General features: G+C 39.1%; 1 long non-coding RNA gene across 1 annotated transcript; it reads left to right on the forward strand.

Moving 5' to 3' along the window:
- The first annotated feature begins 583 nt into the window (after window positions 1-583).
- Window positions 584-921, forward strand: LOC138917579 (uncharacterized). Its single transcript, XR_011425764.1, has 2 exons — window positions 584-691; window positions 812-921. It is a non-coding gene; the product is annotated as an uncharacterized lncRNA (long non-coding RNA).
- Window positions 922-22,175: the final 21,254 nt, after the last annotated feature.

Below are 22,175 nucleotides of genomic sequence, written 5' to 3' on the forward strand. Positions count from 1 at the left end.
AAGCCTAAAACCGCCTCCCTTTGTCCTGTCGTTTCTCTACAAATTTGTTGGTTTTTGTTGAAGATGCTATACAAGCTGGAATTCAAAGCCGCCATTTTGAGTTAGTCTTGGTTTCTGTTTCTCCCACGTGATGTGCGCTGCATGCCTTAACGAACTGTTTTTCCTCCGTTAATCTGTCTTTTTGTTAAAGACTCCCAGCTGAAAGCCTAAGATGGAGCGAGGTAAAGTTTTGCCTCCCCTGCACCCTCATGGACTCAGAAGACCTCCTGGTGACTCCGGCAGATAGCCCAAGTATATTTAAGGCAATTATAAACCTGCAAGCTTTGGCAATCACACCTTACTCCCCGTATATGGTCAAGTGTGGTGTGATGAGTTTTCTGTAACGTCCCCCATATCAAGTATTCAAGCATAAAAGGATGGAAAAGAAGGCAAGGGTTTCTCAGGGAGTGAACTATCTGGTAAATTTAAGTGATCTCATTGTTGTTCAGTCTGGGTTTATTATAGTGTCCAATAATGAAACACATTTAAGCTAAAAGTGGTCTATTTTGGCGATGATTGTGCCTGTCTTAATGACTACTTCCACTTGCAGTTATGGACAATTTTCCCTTTCATTTAAGACAATTCCAAGACCCCACCAGGCAGAAGTTGATTTGGGGGTTCATGCAGATCTGGCTTCACTGACGGGGCCTTGGTAAGCTCACCTCCTAAACATTATTATTCTTCAGTCTTAAGAGTCTTTTCAAGAAAAACTAAAAATGTTAAAGAATAGCTTTGGATTCAGACTCTAACTAGTGTTTAAAATCCTTTTCAGGTGTGCCTACATATAACCACATGACATCTGGTGAATTTCTCAGACAACAGCCTAAATAGCCTTTGAATTCAGTTCGTGAGTCTACCAATTAAACTTAAAATAACCAAAAATATGACTTATAATTTCCTCCACTCATCTTCTACACACGACCACCTTTTAGGAAGCCAAATACAACCTTCTTTTTGGCTGATGCACCACCCATCAAAAACCACAAATGAATCAAATAGAGACCTATGTGAAGAAGTTCTAGCGAGTGCTCCAAATAATACTTCTCCACATGGAATAAATATGTAGGAAATCACTCTTTGCTTTCTTGAACTAGTTAGGCTTTTTGGGGAGGCAAAAATTGGTTGTATTTTACTCTCCTCTATAAGTTAGTCACTCTAGCTCTAAAGCTCAAAATTATACCCTGAGAACTATGCTTTTCCTTTCATCCATTTTTCTCTGCAGTCAAGGAACAGAGGAACAATCTCAATCGCAAAGTTCTCAGAGGTATTCCTTATCCTCCTGGTCCTACTTAATTGGCTTCAAATGGATGTTGCAATCCTTCACCTGTGCATCAGTTTCGACTGCACCCACTCCCCAGCAGCTTTGCTGCTCCAGACAAGGAAAGGACCCTCCATCCTTGGGAAGTCGTCCTCTGACTACAGGCTCCTGTGTCCGTGCCGTACCACAAGCCTGGAAAAACATCTCACACATCAAGTCAGTTCCCTCCTCTAACCCCTAAAGCCCCTTTCCCATGAAAAGCACACTTTCACGGGGAAATTTGGCCTTTGGGTGTGTCATTTTTGTGTGAAGTAGACCCTTTCACCAGGATGAAGCAGAAAAACTAGCCAACCTCGAGGGCAGAGGCCATAGCTACTTACCTTACTGCATGGGGTTTGACTATTCATTTCCCTGTTTCTCTCTTTGGCCTTTGAGAATCTTGAGGGTAGGAACTATGTCTTGGTGTCACTGTATCTGACCCAGAATAAGTGTTCAGTAGATTTAAAAAATTAATAAAGTACTATTTAATCTTTGCCACTATTAGCAATAAGCAAAAATAAATAAATAACCAACAGCCAAAAAAATCAAAATCAAATTGGGGTTTATCTACACTGGGGATTAATAATGACAATTTTGGTTCTTTGGGAAAATTTTTATTTAGGTATATGACATATATTATCTATCCCCAGGATCTAAAATCCATTGATGGAAAAGAAGCAGGAAAACTAAGACAAGGGGAGTTCTAACTGTCTTGTAAGCAAGACAATTTTTAATGAGCTACATACCCCATAACAGCGGGTTTGGCCAATTCTCTTTTTCAGCCTGAACTTTGGCCATGATGAGCTTTGATTTTAGCCTTGAAACAAGGTAGAATTAGCAGGCTTTAAAAAGTAATTAGCCACTTAAACTTGGGCATCCCTGGTGTTTGAAAAAGAGAAATGAACTCACAAGCAGGGTTGAACCATAATTTGGTTTTGTGTTGGGAAGTAGGAAAAATAGGACCTGAATGCTGAAGACCTCCATCCATAAATGAATATCATTGGCCCAATCTGGAAACCTACTATCCACCTACCAAAAACATAACGAACAAGTTAATACTGCTGCGATGTGTGCAATTCCTTAAGCAAACTGCCTATCATCTTGGAGAGTACATTTTCGCTTGGCTTCTTTAAGAGACAGAGAAGAAAGAATAATACCAAGAACTCCACAGCTGCTTCTGCATGAGGCTAGGGTTTTCCATCCATACTGTAGTACTTGGCCCCCAAATCATTTTTTACACTCCACAGTGCATGTCTGCATAGCAAGGAAGGAAAGGGAGTTGGAACCACATGGGGCCACATGAGAAATGGAATTGCTTCTCTTGGCATTAGGTGCAAGGCAATCTAAGAAACTACACCCTGGGACACGCCAGCAGTTCTTTATTGACTTCAAGTGATCTTAAGGCTGGAACAGCCAAAGTTGGGGTGGATGTTCTCAACGTTTTGACTCCTATGGCCCCGCTCAGGAGCTGCCAACAGGCCTTTGAGGGAGCTGTTGGGACACCTTGATCTCCCTTTCCCATGAGAGACACGGGGGGCACAATATAATGCAGTGGTTAATAGCTTCGACGTCAGGCAGATTTCAGTTTAAATTTCAGCTCTGCCACCGTCTAACTCGTATAGAAGCTTCTCTGAGTCCCAGGTCTTTACCTATAAAGTGTAAATAATAATACTAACCTCGTAGGCTTACTCAGGGAGGGATGAGGGGACAAAATGAGAATCAAAGAACCAAAAGGCAAAACCAGCACTTAGTAAGCACTCACTGAATAGTAGCTGTTATTACAATTCTCTCCTCTTTCTCTCTTAGGTTCCTCCCTGTTCCTTTCCCTTTCCCCTCCCTCTCTCTTTCCATGTCGACCTGGCCTCTGCCTCAGGCTTGCCAGAGGCATCTGAGAAGACCCACAGCCCCTGCACAGGCAGCCCTCTTCCTAGAGACCCCACTGGCTCTCATTCAAGACTTTTGGCCTCTCGACCACAGGATGGTTTTTGCCAACTTGTAAACACCACTGAGGGGCTCTTGTTGTTTAAAGGGCCCTCCTTTGTACTGTTAATTGAAGTTTGCTTTCAACTTGCAGTATTTTCTTAAAGAATTTGCTTACAGTGAAGTACATTGTGCCACCCCCAAGGCCATCCAAGTAATAGGATGCTGAAATTAGAAAGCCTTCATCTTTTTGGTTGATGCTAAATTTATAAATTTTTTTACTTTTATTTGGAAATACTTTAACACTTTCAGAAAAGTTTCAAAAATAAGAATATAGCCAGATCCACCTACTTGATAATATTTTGTACCATTTGCTTTATCATTTGTTTTCTCTCTTTTCATATATATACACACACTATGGTCTGAATGTTTGTGTCCCCACAAAATTCATATACTGAAGTCCGAACTCCCAAGATGATCATATCAGGAGGTGGGGCCTTTGGGAGGTAATTAGGTCATGAAAGCAGAACTCCCAAAAATGAGATTATTGTCCTTATAAAAGAGTCTTGAGAAAGCTCCTTTTCCCCTTCCACCATGTGAGGTTACAGCGAGAAGACAGCTCTCACCAGACACCAGATCTGCCAGTGTCATGATCTTGGATTTCCCAGCCTCCAAACTGTGAGAAAAATGTTGTTTATAAGTCACTCAGTTTATAGTATTTTTGTCATAGTAGCCCAAATGGAATAAGCCTATATGTATCTGTGTATTTATGTATACTTGTATATATTATGTACAAAAAAAGAAACAATATTTTTTCTACATCATTTGAAAGTACATTGCATACATCATGAATCTTGACCTCCAAACACTTTAGTTTGTATTTCCTAAGAATCATGTTCACAGCACAGTTATAAACTGCACTATAATTATATACCATTGATACAATCCTTTTCTCTAATCTTCCATCTTTATTCTACTTTTCTCAATTGACCCAACATTGTCCATTATGCTCACCATAGGATCTAGTCTAGTATTTGGTGTTGCCTACCAAATTGTCCTGTGTCTTTCATCTCCTTTAATCTGGAACACTTCCCAGCCCGAAAGCCTTCGTTTGAGAGCAGTGCATTCTCCTTCCCACACGAGGCCTCATCCTCAGGCTGTATGTTAAAGAACAATGTCTTCTCTCCTCAACCCGACTCCAAACCTAAGACAATGTAACAAGTCATTTCAAACTGTCTCAGACATGCGATTTCAATTCTAGATTATATTTTCCTCAATGTTATCTATTTGGAAAGTGAAAGAAATAAAATAAAAAACTCCCTAATCCTATTATTTTGTATCCCAGATATAAGGATAATGAGTATATTGCATAGAAACTGTGAACTTACTGAAATTCATCAGGAATGGCATCATTGAGCATATTCCTTTAAAAGTTTAAGGTTTCAGAGGACACTTTTCTGATATTCATTAATTTTTAAAGGTTTTTCAAAGAAACTTTTTCAGAGAGCAGTATTCATGTTCCTTTAAATATATGTCATTGGCATTCTAGGTTTAAAAAAATCAGAGGCACACTTATTAAAGAACTGCTGTGGTCAATCACAAAGAAAAACTCAACTGCCAAAGAAATCAAAGATGTTGAAAATCAGTAGGACCATTTTTGTTTTCCAGATGCTAATGAGACAGTGTAGATGACTTATGAATACCTGCCTCGTCGGGTCTTTCGCTGGAGGAAAGTCTTCTGATGAGAGATGCCGAGTATGTGTTCTCTCCTCTAACACCCGGCTCTTCCTCCCACTCCCTCCTCCTCCTCTCCTCGGGTACGCAGAGAGTCTGTGCAATCTGCACCGACGTCTTGAAGTTGCAGCCTGGATACCCATCCACACCCACACTACAACCCAAAGACTCATGCCACCCTCGTCTCACAGTTGCCCTGGAATTCATGTTCTCTGAGTGACCAGCTCTTGATGAAGACCTGCCTAATTGTTCTACCTAGAGACTTGGACAAGAGCCTGTGAGAAAGAACTAAAGGCTTGCAAATGTGAGCATAAACTTAGGCCAGTGAAACACAGAGCACTTTCTCAGTCCCACCCAGACTGCAAACATTGATTTAGAGGTTTCCACCAAAAGCAATATTTTGCCTTGACCTAACATATTTGGCTGCACTGGCTGCACACATAAGATCAAGAGAGACGCCATCTCTGAGGTGTGGTGTCTACTTGGATGAACATATTCTCTTCCTAGGATCTGTGGATAAAGCCAACGCTTATTATTACTAACTGTCAGCCACTATTCTAGGGATGTTTTACATGGGTTAAGTCCTTCAGTGCTTGCAACAACCCTATAAGGTAGATAATATCATTATCCCCATTCTAGAGATGAGGAAACCGAGACACAGAGAACTTGAGTAACTTGCCCAAATTCACAAAGCAATTAAATTTAATGTCTTTAATACTTTCCAATGGAAGGTGCTATGGACTGAACATGTGTCCTCCTTCCCTAATTCATATGTTGAAGCTTTAACTCCCAATGTGATGGTATTTGGAGGTGGGGTCTTTGGGATGTAATTGGAATTGGATAAGGTCATGGGGTAGAGCCTCCATGATGGGGTTGGTGGCCTTATGGGGGATGAAGGGATCAGAGCACTTGCTGTCATGTGAACACATGGGGAGAAAGCAGTGGTCTGTAAACCGGGAAGAGGACTGTCACCAAGAACCTGACCAGGCTGACACCCTGATCTCAGACTTCCAGTCTCCAGAACTGTGATAGATAAATGTTTGCTGTTTAAGCCACCCAGTCTAGGCTACTCTGTTGTAGCAGCCCAAGCTGACTAAGACAGAAGGTAAGTATGAAACACCATGGGAGCCTAGAAGGACTCCTATAGTCGCAAAGACAGCAGGTTTAAGTAGGAGTCTTGATAAATATTAACAATATTGGGCCAGCCCGGGTGGCCTTGTGGTTAAGTTCTGCATGCTCTGCTTTGGCAGCCTGGGTTCAGTTCCCGGGCATGGACCTACACCACTTGTCAGTGGCCATGCTGTGGGGGTGACTCACATGCAAAACAGAGGGAGATTGGTAACAGATGCTAGCTCAGGGTGAAAATTTCTCTGCAAAAAAAAAAAAAAAATTAACTATATCTCCCTCTAAGTATAATTCTTACTTTTATTTTGAGGCCTTGTGGATGTGACAGAAGGAAAAATTAAAGGATACTAGGAGTAGGCAAGACCTCCATTTAATTGAAGAGATACTGAAGACCACAGGGGCAGATTGACATGCCTGTGAGCATTTGCTAAGTTTTACTTCAAAATTTTTCTCTGAGGGGACCAGATATCAGATGGAATCATAATTGCTGAATCTTTGATTCTCTTTGCTTTTCCATATAAAATGATTGCCATGGCATGCTTAACTAAACTTTTAGTGTTCCTAAAGAATGTTCCTAAATGAACTAAAAGAATAAGAAATATGACTGAGAAGCAGAATTAGGAAACAAAAAACCTTATAATAGAGACTTACATTGTTCCTAAATTAATTTCTTAATTATTGGAGTCAGTGGCTTTTGTAATGCCTTGTGGCTTTTCTTTAAAACTTTTGAGGTTTGCAATTTGAGGGATTGAGGATTTTCTAATTATAAAAGTAGCAGTTGTTTTTTAACACCTACAAGCATAAGCAATGAACTAAGCACTGACTGGAGTCGAAATGGAGACTTGAAACTTATTGCTTAAATAGGCCCTAGGGCATATTTTTTTGGTTTTCACAGTTTTTTCCCCAAAACTTGAAACATTATTTCAATGTCAGAGGTTTTGCATAAAAACCTAGATTTCTATTCTCTTATTTTAAAACTAAGGCTGTGATGATGTTAGAGCAACAGTATCCTATGGCGACAATCAAGTTAAGCTGAGTGATGTCGGTGCCCTCGTGAAAAACTTCTGTTGTTGAGTGAGAAGGGCCAGCACTGCTATGGAGCCGGTGTGGGAGATGGGAGAGGAAGCGAAGAGCGCAACAGCCTCCAGAATATACGATGTAACTTACGGGGCAGTGGGTGTTAGGAGTGAACGAGTCTACAAGAGGAGGGAATAAAAACAGCCAACCAAAGAGTATTTCGAACAAAACTTTAGGAAGTGCTCTCACGTATGGGCGCAGGAAACACAAGGTAAGGGAGACAGACACTGGCCATGCAGGGAGAGTATGGAGATTTTTTTCCCCATGCAAATTGCAATCAAGTAAGATCTCCTGTCAACATGAGACTAAAAAAGGGTCGGAGGAGTAATTGATAATGCACTTAGAGCCCTGGAACAGAACCCACCGCATCGTAAGTGTTCAGTCAGTGTTGACGATCATCATCACCATCATCTGCTGGGAAGACAAGGAAAAGTGAACAAATTGGATGTTCTGCCATGTAGCTTTACATCAACACGCATAAGCATGACCTGTGTGTTTAGAAATGTTGCCACTTTGTATGTAGAAGGCTGACAAGTTCTTAGTTTAATAATGCGATCTCCCATGGCTGTTTGGCAACCCAAAGAATATGTTTTGGTTATTTACACACAATCTCTGCTATTGAACTTGCAATCTTCTCCAGCCCACTAATTCTCCCCACCCACTATCCTGAAAAAAAAAAAAATCACAAAAACTTAATAATCTAGTGAGAAAGTTTTCTTCATGTGATATAAAGTATCCCTTGTAACTCTGCTGTGCTGTGTAAACGGTGGTTCCCTTCAGTAAATAGTACCTATTGACTGTAGAAACCGTATTTACATGCTTTGGTAAACAACGGATTATCCCGAAGACCTGATTTAGTAAATACTGTGGTCTGTGGGATTTCAGTACAAAATTACAACAGCAGATGTCGAAGGAAATCTCTACAGCTTTTATCTAAATTTCGAGGAGGAGAGGCATTAAAAAGTCTTTTCACAGTATACTTGATCAAGTTTCAGAAAATGGAAAAACATTTTTAAATGATATTTAAGGAAAGTAAAACCAGTTGGCATGATTTATTGTTTTAAAAACAGATTTAAACCAAGTAAGAGGAAAATTGAGTTAGAGATTCCAGACAGGCATCTGACCACACGTTTAATTTCATATTAGTGATTAAAAATAATAAAATTATTTATCCAGTAGTAATAACGTTTATTTTGGGGGCACAACTCAATTCCAATGCATCGCTAACTCATAGACAATAAAATAGAACCATAGACTTATTTAAATGTAAACGTTTTTAAAGTTTTTTTTAGCACCGATCACTTTTTTAAAAAAAACTGAGATAAAATTTGGAAGACATTCACTTTTGAACAAATTAAGCCCTCAGCTTGGCCTCCTTAAGAGTTACAGATTTTCAGACTTGAAGATAGTCTTGAATAATTAAGCAAACTCTAATCAAAATGCCTTGAAGGAGAACTAAGTGTTAACTTCACACATTTATATCCTTCCCTTCTTCTCCAAGGTAATTTTGACAGGGAATTATGAGAAATAATGGAAACATGTATGAGTTCAGGCATATATATTTGCGTGCATTTACAGGCTCCAACACTGTATTTGTGGGGACGATGTTAGAATGTGCATACCCTGGGGTTTATTCATGAAAACCTGCAAGACACTTCAAAGAGGGTCTTTCTCAGATTATTTCCCTAGTTGTTTAAAGTTGATAAGGACCTGTTCTCCTCTGAATATGAATCTGCTGTTGCTGTGAAAAGCGGTTGTATTTACTTCTATATGTTACTATAAAGAAGGAGGGAAAACCTATAATCTGCTGTGAAGGAACACTATCAGGATCTGATTGCTAAATGACCCCCTCAGCATTTTCCATTTCCCAACACATCATTACATTGAGCAGCATTTTAGGGTAATTGTCAGATACACGTAAAGCCTCTCAGAGTTTTTTGCAGAATTAACAGCAAAACACTACCTGTGGTCAATCCACTCCACCCACCATGTTCCAGCATAATCATGGCTAGCTTGCCCCGGAGCCCCAGGGGCCACTCCCGGACCACAGGCACGCTAGGGAGGTGGATGCACCTATGAGCCCAGAATGACAGTAACTTAGGGACAGCTTTTCTTCCTAGTTTTTAAGTTTCTCATTGGAAAGTGTTAGATTTTATGGGGGTGAGAAGGTAAGAGAGAAAGGAGAGCATCTCCTGGATGTGGAGGAGAAATTAACTCCTCTACATCCTACCCTGTTTATGGAGAGAAAGGTCAGCCTTTATCCCATTTGAACAGCTACCAGAAAAGGGGGCTACCCCTTCCCCAGATTGCACACAGGGCTTTCTTCCCTTTGCTGCATTGGCTGAGGGCATCAGTCAGGAGGAAAGCCAGCTACCCCAGGCCAAATGTTTGCACCTCTACTCCACGTGGCCTGGAGCTGAAGAAAGTGAGCATAGACCGTGATTAGAAAAGCGGGAGGAACTTCCTTCACTAAGTAAGCATCCAAGAAGGGTCTTTTTGCTCATTTGTGACAGCTAGCTCTTCCTTTGGGAGAGTGCTGAGCACTGTGAAGTTTCCACTAAGTCCTGTAAGGATGTATGAGTGAAACCTAGACAAAGCATTTAATCTGGTCATTGGGTCTAATGGCCCCAGTATATAGCGTACAGAAGCAAATTTCTGGCTTTGTGTAACCTAAAAAGAGAGAAAGAGAAAAGGAAAGAAAGAAATTCAGTGCATGTCCATCACATTTCTTGCACTTCTGTGACACTTCTTGCACATACTTGTCACACTGATCACTTTCATGAGAGCAATATTCCACACCCATGAGTATATAAAAACACATTGCTCTATTTTTTAATCTAATGGCCATTGCTGAACAATTAGTGATTATCTAATAACATGATTTCTTAGCTTAATGAGTTATTTTAATTGAGTTGGAACTCAGCCCTCCTTTTATTCACTGACCTTTCATAGTGACCTAAACAAATTCGATGGCAATTTATCCCAGGGTCCTTTCAAGTGTTCAGAACATATTTACAAAACTTTTCTGAAGTCTGAGAACATTCTGCAATGCAAACCAAATCTCTTCAGGCTGAGAAACTCCAAATTACCCAATAATGCAAATACTAAGCAAAGGCACTTGACCTTTAAACAAGCCAGCCCGGAACAGTCTCCAATTAAAATATTATGTGACCCTATGAAGACATGTATGTAAGATATAATTTCCTACAGCCTCAAAATCCCTTAATATGTGGTGGTGGTGCTTGGGCTTCCTATGGCAAATAAGGGAAAATGAGTTTCCATGAAACCTGGTTTAGCTGCCTTCGATAGATGCTTGCCTCTAGCTAATTTCAGAAAGGAGAAAAAAACTATCTTATTTCAATATGATTAAGATACTCATTTGAGTGAAGATTTTAAACTTTAGACTATCAGAAATAGCATCATTGTATAGTTAAAGGAACAAAAAGCGTCCAAGAGGCCACAATAGTTGTTCTGTCCCATTTGAATGGGCAAGAAAGATTAGAGTCTCTCTCTTTGATCTCAAGGGCTTGAACAAAGATCAATTGGTAAAAGCTGTAGGGAGACAGATCTGATCTCAAAACAAAAAACTTTTTCTAACAGCAAAAATTGTCCAAAAGGAGAGTAAGTTCCTTCTGGAGGTGGTAAGTCGCTCTGTGTGTGTGTGTGTGTGTGTGTGTGTGTGTTTGTGTTCAGGTATAACTGACAATACACCTGGGTGGAGAGAGGGCAGATGCAGTATTTATCCATTCACTGAGATTTTCTTAAGAACCTGCTATGAGCCAGTTGCTACTTGGACAAAGTGTGAAGGAGTCTCTCAGAAAGCACAGGCTAAGAATGTCAATGAATGCTTTCTCTTTCTGCAGGTTTTAAGGAAATTTACCCCAAATGTCAATAGATGATTTATCAGTTCAAAGTATTTATTTTAAACCTCATTAGGACCTATCAAGGATCCATAGCATCAGTCTAATTGAGTAGAAACCTGTGTATGTTGAATAGATGTCGCATCTCTGTTTCTCTGTCTTTGTCTCTCTCTCTCCAACGCTCACTCTATTTTTACATTGATGAATCAACCACATTATAGCAAATGTATAATATTTAATAAAAATCTCCATGTAATATTTAGTTACAATTACCTTTGTTTCACTTTTCATTAAATAAGATTTTCTCTTCTAAAATTTAGTGATTATTCCTTTGAGAAAATTAAAGAAGTCAAATTTTCAATTAGCCTTAAAGACAATTTTTAAAAGCAGATAAAAAACTAAAATCATGAAAAAAATATATTCCAGATCTCCAGTTTTTAAAGTTTTTTACTTAAAACTTTCTCATATTCAAGTCTATTTTCATCTTTAAAAGTTGCTACTAGACATGGGTAATATATTGAGGCTTCACAGTATGGAAAACCTTTCAATCAATGTCCTCATATCGTATATTTTTATGAAACAAGGAAACTGCAAAACTAGAACTTGTTCTAGACCAATTTATCATCTTATCTCATGACCTGTGAGAGCTCCTACTTTTAGGTTAACGTCTCAGATCTTAGAAGCTCCGTAGAATGAGAAATAGGCACTGTAATTTAAAAATTTCTAGACAATGACCATGGTTAACGCACTGACAGTTTGTCCTTGGGAAGGAGGAAAGCAGAGAATAGTTTGAGTAATGTAACCTCTTTTCTCAGCTACACTATTGACAAAAAATATGATCTGAAATGTGTCTTAAACTCTGTTTCCCCATCTGCAAACTCTTCCCGTCAATACTACAGAACGTTATAAGACAGTGCATCCAAAATGCTTTGAAAGAAATCAGTGTATCACACACTCCTGATGTGGATGTTTGTGAAGGGAACTCTTTTTAATTTTTCAACTTTAATTTTATTTATTAAATAATTGAAGGAATATTGAAACAAAAGATTAATGGAATATGAAAAATGAGATGAGCAATAAGATCATCTGACGTCAAGAAGCAAATAGTAAAAAGAAAAAAATTCAAGTCATACCAAAAGCAATTCATTAAAAGAGAGAAAAATTTCAAAGAAAGTAATGAGTAGGTTCTTGGATTGTTTGACAATATAATCAAAGAAGGGAAGGGAATCACTATGAACATGTTGGAAAAATATTTGAATTTGTTGCTGATTTGACCCAACGTTCTAACATCAATGCATTCAATAGAAGACTCCTAACATGCTACTACAATAAGAACATTATAGAAAACAGGTTAATGTGCATTATCAATTTGGAGAGTGTTTAACACTAGTCACTGCACAAGAAGTCTTCAGCTTATGAAAGGAGCTTGGCAGATGTTTTCCCAAATACTAAAAATTTACATGACATTATGAGTAAATTACAAAGCACAAATTTTTCAATCAAATGCACAAGAAGAAAGGTTGAATGATATTTCTATTTTCCTTATAGTCAATGATGTTACAAATATTTATCCTGATTAAAGAGTGATTAAAAACTGTTAAGCCAAAAAATGTTTGGAAAAATTAAGTAAATGTGTCAGGAGTGAAAGAATAAAATATATTATTTTTCTGGATTATGTAATGTTTGTTAAACTTACCAGCTTTTTATATAAATCATTTGTTCTGATTTCTGTTCTTATTTTAAAAAACTTATATTTTTGTGGCTGCTTTTGTATTTGTCAATTTGAATTCTTTTTTTTTTTTTTTTATTTTTTATCTTTAAAAGATTTTATTTTTTCCTTTTTCTCCCCAAAGCCCCCCGGTACATAGTTGTGTATTCTTCGTTGTGGGTTCTTCTAGTTGTAGCATGTGGGACGCTGCCTCAGCGTGGTCTGATGAGCAGTGCCATGTCCGCGCCCAGGATTCGAACTAACGAAACACTGGGCCGCCTGCAGTGGAGCGCGCGAACTTAACCACTCGGCCACGGGGCCAGCCCCTCAATTTGAATTCTTTTTCTTAAAAAGAGCCTTCAGAACAGAAAAGCCTGGACCTACACAGCTGGATCAGCACCTGCTGGGGGGCAGGGAAGATGTCAGCAGGGAAATGACTTCTGAACTGAGACCATAAAGTCATAGATGCACTCACTAGGTGAAGGGAGAAGAATGGAAGGGCGCTCTAGGCAGGAGGAACAGCAAGGTGGGAGTTTGGAGGAGATTGTACATAGCACGTTGGAGAAAATGAGTTTAGTTCAATATGACTGGGATGTGGGAGCATGGGAGAGAGGAACATCAAATGTGGTTGGCAGTTCCTAGGAGAACTATTCACAGTAGCCAAAAGCTGCAAACAACTCAAATGGTCATCAACTGGTAAACGGATAAACAAAATGTAGTACAACGGAATATTACTCAGCCATAAAATGGAGTGAACTACTGTTACATGCCACAACATGGATGAACCTTGAAAATGTTAAGTAAAAGAAGCCAAACACAAAAGCCTACATATTGTATGATTCTATTTATATGAAATACCCAGAATAGGCAAAGGCACAGAGATGGAAAGCAGGTTAGTGGTTACTGAGGACTAGAGGATAGGAGAAAGGGGAGTGATGCTTAATAGGTATGGCGTTTCCTTTCGGGGTGATGAAAATGTTTCGGAACCAGATGGTTGTACAATATATACTTTAAAATGGTTAAAATGGCAAATTTTATCTTTTGTGTATTTTATTGCTAAAAATATATATATATGGTTGGCAGCCCAGGCAGGAGCCAGATGGTGGATGGCCAGAGGGACAATTTGGGAGGCCAGTGTATAAGCCCAGTGTGGTAGGCAGGTAGGATAATACCTCCTCCCACCCCCACAAAGATGTCCACAGCCTAATCCCTAGCACCTGTGAGTATGTTCTGTTACCTAGCAAAGGGGAATTAAAGTTGCAAATAGAATTAAGTTTGCTGATCAGCTGACTTTAAAACAGGGAGATCATCCTGGATTATCTGACTGGGCCTGGTGTGATCGTAGGGTCTTTAAAAGTGAAGCAGGGAGGCAGAGGAGAGTACATTTCAGAGTGAGGCTGAAAAGCCCACTACTGGCTTTGAAGGGGAGGCTGGTGTTCAAGAGCCAAGGGATGCGGGTAGCCTCTAGAAGGTAGAAAGGGCAAGAGCAAAGATTGTCTCCTACAGCCTCCAGAAGGAATGCAGCCTAGAGATTCATTTCAGACTTCTGACCTCCAGAATAGTAAGATAATAAATTTGTATTGTTTTAAGCCACTAAGTTTGTGGTAATTTGTTACAGCAGCCACAGAAAACTAGGACATTATTCTACTACTGATCTGGATTAATCAGTTTCACTATCTATTGGTTTATCAGTTTCTTCATTTATAGGGTGGAACTTGCTTTTAGCCCCTTGGAGACTAATTTTAGACTCCTGACCTCCAGAACTGTAAGATAAATCTGTGTGTTTTAAGCCACCAAGTGTGTAGTAACTTGTTGTAACAGCAATTGGAAACTAACGTAACTGCTAAGAGATGACGGTGGCCTAGGTTAGAGCAGAGGTCATCATCTGGGGAGAAGCAGATATAGTCGAGAGATGTTTACACAGTAAACTTGATCACAATTGGTTCTAGTTTTAAAATTGAGATTGAGAAAAGAGAAAGGGGTCATTTGGAAGAGCTTGAATGTCTCCAAGATTTCTAGCTTGAGCAAGTGGATTGAGATTGACATGATTCCCTGAAATAAAAATCCTGCAGAAGGATTAAGTCCATGACTGCAGTGACATCTCTACCGTGAGACCAAGTTGAGATGTCTACCATACAGCTGAAAATCCGAAGAAACCTGTTATCAGGAAATGTGGATCTGGAAGCTGAGAGAATATAGATAGTAAATGAGGCCACGGGGTCAGACGAGATTAACTAGTATGTGTATACTGAGAAAAGAAGAGGCTCTATGAGGGCCCTTGAGAACCCAGACATTTAAGGTCCAAATAGAGAAGATGATGCTGAGGAGGGGGGCTGAGAACAGCAGCCTGAGGAGAGAGGAAGCCCAAGTAACCGAACGCCACCCCTCGGAAGTAGTCAGTTAGGCCTTGGAGTCCTGGGAAGTAGGAGTTGTGAGAAAGTGGTGGGAATAGAAGCTCTGTTGGAGTTGATGGAGGAATGAGTGTGAGGTGAGAAAATGGTGAAATGAGGACAACTGTGCCAAGAAGACTGAAGAGAAATGGAGAGAAGGGCTAGGGTTTTCCAAGTTGCAGGAACAACACCAGTCATGCTTCGGAATAATTAATAAAAGTAGTGTGTGAGTGAGGCCATGAGAAATGGGCCAGGTTAGAACACGGACTGCTTAGGAGATGGGTTAAAAGAATGGAGCATGAATGTCTGTGAATACCACAAATCCGATCCCCATTGCCCAGCGTAAGTTAAGTCTGGGCTGTGTCATTATGCTTCACACATCTCAGAGTGTGCTGATAACTCACTGATTTATTTGAAGGTAACACTATTGTTAATAATCTGTCTGCCAGCTCAGTGAATTATTAGCTTGGCTTCTGGCCTTTGCTTTATGCACCTATTTGCTTTCTACACCTAAGAAGTGTAGAAAGCACAATCACCAGAGGTGTCTTGTGCCAGAGGAGAAACAGCCTCAGAAACCATGTTAACATGTGAGAAATTCTGTTGGTTTCCATCCAAGTAAATAGGAGTACCATAAAATCCAAAAACTTTTTCTCACTTATGAAAAATTCTACTATTGGCAGAAAAGCTTCTGGACCTTATCTTTTTTCTATACAATGGTGTGATGTTTCTGCTTTCTTTCCCCATCAATATGTGATTTAATGTAACAGGTACGACTGAAAACCACAACATTCATTTGGCTGTAACAGCCAAGAGTTTGCTGATTTGAGCCATTGGGAAAGGCATTCAGAAGGGCTGGAATTCTGCCACCAATTCTATGGTTTGGAAGCACCCCCAAAATTAATTCTTACTCTACTTTCGTTCGATATGCAGCACTGCCAAAATATTGCTCGTCTCCTGGAGCTAAGCACTCAATGAAAGCGAGAGGTAACATTGCAACCCAGAGAAATAATAAAAGAATCAAAGCAAGATACACATCTGTCTGGACTGCGTTTTCCACATTTCCCAGCTAGACTGCCCCATTCATAATCAGTTCACATTCACAACTGCTGAGTGGTGGGGATTCAGCGAGATGGCAGTGGCTATGAAATCAAGGGAGGAAGGATGGCACTGCCAGTTCCACTACCCTTTCAACAGGCTCTATCTGAAATAGGCAGAATTCCGTCACCCTCACGTGCAGGATTATTTTCTGGTGTGTGGGAACAGAGCTACTCCCCAGATCATAGGCGCAGAGAGACCAACTTTTCACTGCAAAGTTTAAATCTTTACCTATTCCAAGCACTTTATTTTTAAAATTCATCTAAGAATTGTTTCCCAATGCAATTACGTTGAACTCTAGCACTACCATTTATTATTCTGATGGGACGTCTTCAGAAATGAGACCAAGAGGGTAGATGAAACAGAGGAATTTACCCAAAATAAGAGATAGTAGACTTGAAGTGGGAGGGTAAAGAAGAGGTATTATATATATTAGTGTCATTCCGGATGGACACAAAGAGATGAATTTGCACTAAAGCTGTAGAGTCTATTGGAGGACTGGTTTCAGACTGATATAAAAAAATGATTTCTTAAAAGTTAGACTTCTGCAAAATTGAAACATCTTCATAATTAGTAAGTTACTTATCTGAGAAAATTTTTGAAGTAATACTAGTTTATAGAGTTCTTTTAATAGGGTACAAGCAAAAAGTAATTTTATTCTTTCTCATAAAGATCCCCTTTGACCTGTTTTATCAACTATTTCATTCCCACCCCTGGATAAAACCTCATGAAGATATCATTGCGTTGTTAAGAAGACCCGTCCAGTTGCTTTCAAAGCTTTAATCTCTTGTGCAGTTGAAACCTCCCCTCTCTCGGCTCATAAGCCTGCAGGAGAGGGAGGCAAGTGAGCTTGGCCAGCTTCTTTACTACTTCTCCACCTTGCTCTTATAGTCCCTCTTGTACTCTGTAGATTCCTTTAGCCCCTCCAGGTTGTTAATGAGAGAGGGAGGGAGGTTAAATGCAGAGTTTATACTTGGTTAGGACGATTGTAATCTGATGTCAGAGCTTTCCGAGTATCAAACAGCAAAGCATTGGCTCTTTCTCTGATGGGGCACTTTTGAGAGTACCACAAGTAAGCTTTTCCTCCCCATCCCTGGTGTGAGTGAGGCTTTCTGTATCTGGTCACTTACAATTCCCCTCTCAACCCCTGACTTTAGAGGCCCACCTCTGGTCTCTTCCTGCTGTCCTTTTGGGTAGAGACCTTTGTGTGATAGCTCATGACTGGCTCCAGTTCTCAAGGTCTGGCACCTGGGAAACACACACTTTATCCTCTTGTCAGTAGACCTGCAGCTCACTCTGTAATAGTCATTCCTCTTTCCTCTCCACCAGGAGAGCTGGAAGTCAGCAGCTCACCTTCGAACTTTTTCAGAAATGAGTCAGTCCCTATATCCCCCAAACTTGAGAACTTGCGTTCTCTGAAGCCCTTTTCATTTAGCCTGTGATTGGGGAGAAGAAGACCACTTACCAACTCCCCCATCCCTCGGAAGAGGTCGATCATTAGGAACACAGAACACGTCCATGAATTGTCTCTGATGGCCCCAATTCCACCGTTTTTACCCTCAAGAGGTGTTCTGGGTCAAGGATGAAAAAACTGGTTTCACAATCTTATGAATCTGGCTGTATTACAATCTTAATACACCCCATATGGATAGTCTGACACCTGTTATTCTAAGCCATTGAGGTCTTCAAGACAGTAGGAAAAGTTGCACTGAACAGTTGCATTTAATCCCTGCTGTTCCACAAGTCTAGATGGCATCAATACCTGGCACATGTCGAAAGAAATTGCTCCCTGGACCTTTGAATGTTGGGGTGATGCTGAGATGCCTTAGGGAACCATGAAACACCACGTTCACAAACAGTGCCTTCTCTTACAAGACTTACTGATTATTGACTCATCTTTTACATGAAAAAATATTTATTTACCTTTTCATTTTTAAGGATTGCATAATAATTCATTCTATGGATTCTATGTTTTATTCTATTGATCTTCTAGTGGTGAACATTTTATTTCATCTTTTTAGTATTATAAATGGCAGTGCAATTAAGATCTTTGTTCAATTTTTTCTCCAATTTGTCTGGTTATATACTTAGAATTCAATTCCAGAGTGAAATTATGTGCCAAAGGCTATCACATTTTTAAGATTTTTTAAAAATAAAATTGTGAGATTGTTCTGTAGAGGAGTAAGAACAATGTAGTTTTGATAATTAAACTCCTTCAACAGTTGCTGAACAAGAAGCTGAGATGAAAACAGAATATTATTTGGAAAAGAAATTTAGTCTATTAGAAATGTAATAAAAATAATGTTTGTTGACATTATATTTACTTCGTTTAATTGTCATTACCTAAATTGGGCTGAGATTTGCTAAAATAAAGTTCATGAAATTTTTATCATGAATATCTGCAGCACGCAAATATAATTTTTAGAGAATTCTGTTATGTAGTTCAAACTTGAACAACATTTTATAGAAATTTTCAGCATTCTGTGCATCCAGGAAAAATCTACATTTTGCTTATTATGACATTCCCTTTCTATATATTTCAAGAGAATCTTGCTTCCTCTCCTGTGAGAAACAATTTCAAACCATGGAAAATCAATCCTTCGACCCACTCCCTACTCCCAACACCAACACACAGAAAGAGGATAACTCCTGAGAATTTCCTCCACTGTGTTCCACATGGTTCTAACTTCCATTCTGAGTATTGGTCTAGGCAAGTCAACACCGTGATAGATGTGCTCTTATAAACTGTATGAAACACTTTGACCAAAGACTTTGCTGGTGAAAAGATTTTATTCATCTATTAACAAGGTAAAATGGTCATTGATTCAAACTCTCACATAGAAAAAAGGGATACTAGTTGTGTATAAATTCTTATTTCCTGCCGTGCAAATGAAAGAACTGAATTTGGCCAACTGGAAGATGGTAGTAAATTGTTTCCAGAAAGTTGTAGTAACTACTAAGCAATAACACTGATACACTAAAGACATCACATTTAAGCAGTGTGACTCAGCTTGGAATCAGATTTGTCCTTCATGCCACTACCAAACAGAGGGGTTGATTCTTATCTTTCAAATGTCCCAAGGCATATAGGAATATATAATGGTCTATATGTAGAGAGGAAACCCCCCAATCTACATAGAATGATGATGCCGGAGACTGAATATGGAATCTCATGAGCAGTGAGTCTGAAGTCCAGTTCTGACAAAGATTTGTAGTATGGCATTGGAAAAGTTGCTTCACCTCTTTGGACCTCAGAATCCTCATTTAAAAAAGAAAGAGCTAGACAATGATTCCTAAGGACCCCTGAAACTCTAACATCGAACAACTCCAGGAGTAAGAGTGAACTTGCTGTACGACTACCAATCAGGAAAGTTCCCTGGAGGGATATATATTGGATGAGAGGAATAGAAAAAAGTTGACCAGAATAGTATGGATTGGCCCTAGAATTGATGGAAAAAGCACCCTTCCTTGTGATGTCTAGACAAATGGGCCAAAACTATAACATTCATTTGAAAACACCTAAGCCCCTCCAATACTGTGGTCAGTCTCAGGCTGGAGTTTTCTTTCAAGGGTAATTGAAATTCTTGTACTTTACATTCTTTGACTATGCCTCAGATATCTTTTTACTAAATGCTTCTAAGAACATGGACAAAAATGTGATTTCAAAACCCCTTTACTCCAGAAAAGCACTCCCAAACACAAAAAAGTCTTGATTTTAATTAAAGACAAAAATATGTGTAGTTTCTTTTGCTTAAAATACTTTCTACCACAAATGAACACACAACACTAAGCTAAGCTATATAAAATTTGAAGAGATAACATTCTTGCGAAAAAAGTATATTTTTAACTTTGGAGATCCATGATCTAGTCATAACCAATAGAAATTTCTATTAATATATAACATCTTCTCAATTAATTCAGTGCATTATATCCACCTCTTATTATAAAGCTTCTCACTGTAGAGGAAAATCTTCAGTTTTGAAATATCAAAAGGAATTTAAAATAGGAAGATAACAATTGCTTTCCACAGTTGCTGATATGACACTAAGAGTAAGTAGAGACTGGCCAAATTCTATAAAATCTCATCAAGAAATAGAGTGGATAGTTGTGGTGATGAGATTTTGTAATAATTATCATTAAAGAAGGCATGATCTGATGCTCTGAATATCTTTAAGAATTAGACAGAAAACTATGAAATTGATCAGGTGCAACACCTTCTAGAGATGGAAGTATTTAAGCACAAATATGTCTTTATAGCTTAAATATTCTATGTGACCTGAAATTCAAGAATAAAATTAAGCAACTAGATTTGCTCTAAAAGTACAGATTCTGGGCCTCCTTCCTGGAAGTCAGAGGTGAATAAATGGCACATCCTCCAGTTCACCGACTGACTACAAGATTCATCTCCCTCCAGCTCCACACTGCTTGCCAGATGCTCAAAGGGGAGTAAAGAATAACTAACTGGGCTAATGAAACAAAAGATGTTTTATTTTAATGTACTTGACCATGAACAGATTCCAAACTGATATTTCTTTTTCAAGGAATGATTTAAAAGGAAATCAGATAGTATCAAAAAACATTTTTAGTACATGAGTCTCCTCTGTATTACCTTTCACCAGCTCATTCTCCTGCCCCCACTGCCTCAAACCCCCCAAATACACACCCCAAATCGAAACCACTGGCGCCTTTTCACAGAGGGGAAATGTGTATGCTGCACAGATGTACCGCTGCCTTTGGGATTTGAATCACCCAAACAATCTGAGTTAATTACATCAACTGATGTAACCTAATTCCTTTAAAAGAGATGTCTGGCTGTGAAGAATTTTGAATGGGTATTTAAAGCTTTCCTTAGCCCCCTGGAGAGGATTTGAAATTAGGAAGATATTTTTACCTAAGGAAAGCAGTCCATCTTGGCAAATTCAACATTTCCATGCTCTTTACTCACTCAAATTTTTTTGTATTCTTTTAAAAACTTAGGCCTTTTATAGATTCTCCTAATAATGCAGGTATAAACCTTTCATTAATAAAAGAAGAGAAGATAGTACTTTGTCAGAAAGGCAGCAATAAGTCACGTTCCGTAAACAACAACAAAAATAAGCATTATCCTGGAAACCTTAAGATGCCCTCCATGAGGCAAAGTCAACTCTGTAAAGCCATTTTTTTCCAATTATGTTCTCACAAAGGTTAGGAGATCTCAGTGGTTTCCTGAGCTCTTTTCTGCAGGCTGCGTCCAAGGCTTGCTATCAGCCCCTTGAATCTGTTCTCTGGCGCACAGATGGTGGGAGTGATTGTTTTGAAAACAATTTCTTGCTTGGCCACCCCTCCAAAACCACCCAAAGCAAAATCTATCCCCCACTTCTCTATTTACACATTGAGAAAAATCTCCAAAGTTACAAGGATTTATGATATTACCAGTATGTTTTTGCATGGTGGAGTCAAGCCATCCTAAATACTGCCTAAAACATTTCAGTTTGCCGAGCCATGACTGGGCTGGAAAATTAGAGCAACGGCCTGGACACTGAACAAAGAAAACAGCATCATTAAAATATAGTAATTCTGTAATTCTGTCCACTAAAATGACTGCATTTTTATGGTACTCAAAATGAAAACCTGCCATTTTGGCAGAGGAATTGGTGAGCACCATCATAAGCATAAATACTTATCTAGTAAAGATAACTATGGGACTCATCTTTGTTAAATTCTGATTGTGGAATATGGTTAAATCATAAACACAACCCAAGAAATTCAATTAAAGCTGACAGCGCCGGCTTAATTTACGTGCTTGTAATAAAAAGGGCATAGTTCAGTGAGCTAAGTGGAAGAATGTCAGGTTTAACTCAGAGTTCCATGTTTATAATATTCTAAGAAAATTTAAATCTAAGAAAATTTAAAGAGCATCTTTTCCTAAGAAATCCTAACTGGTGATTGGG

This window comes from Equus caballus, chromosome 14 (assembly GCF_041296265.1).
Source record: "Equus caballus isolate H_3958 breed thoroughbred chromosome 14, TB-T2T, whole genome shotgun sequence".
NCBI classification, from domain to species: Eukaryota; Metazoa; Chordata; class Mammalia; order Perissodactyla; family Equidae; genus Equus; species Equus caballus.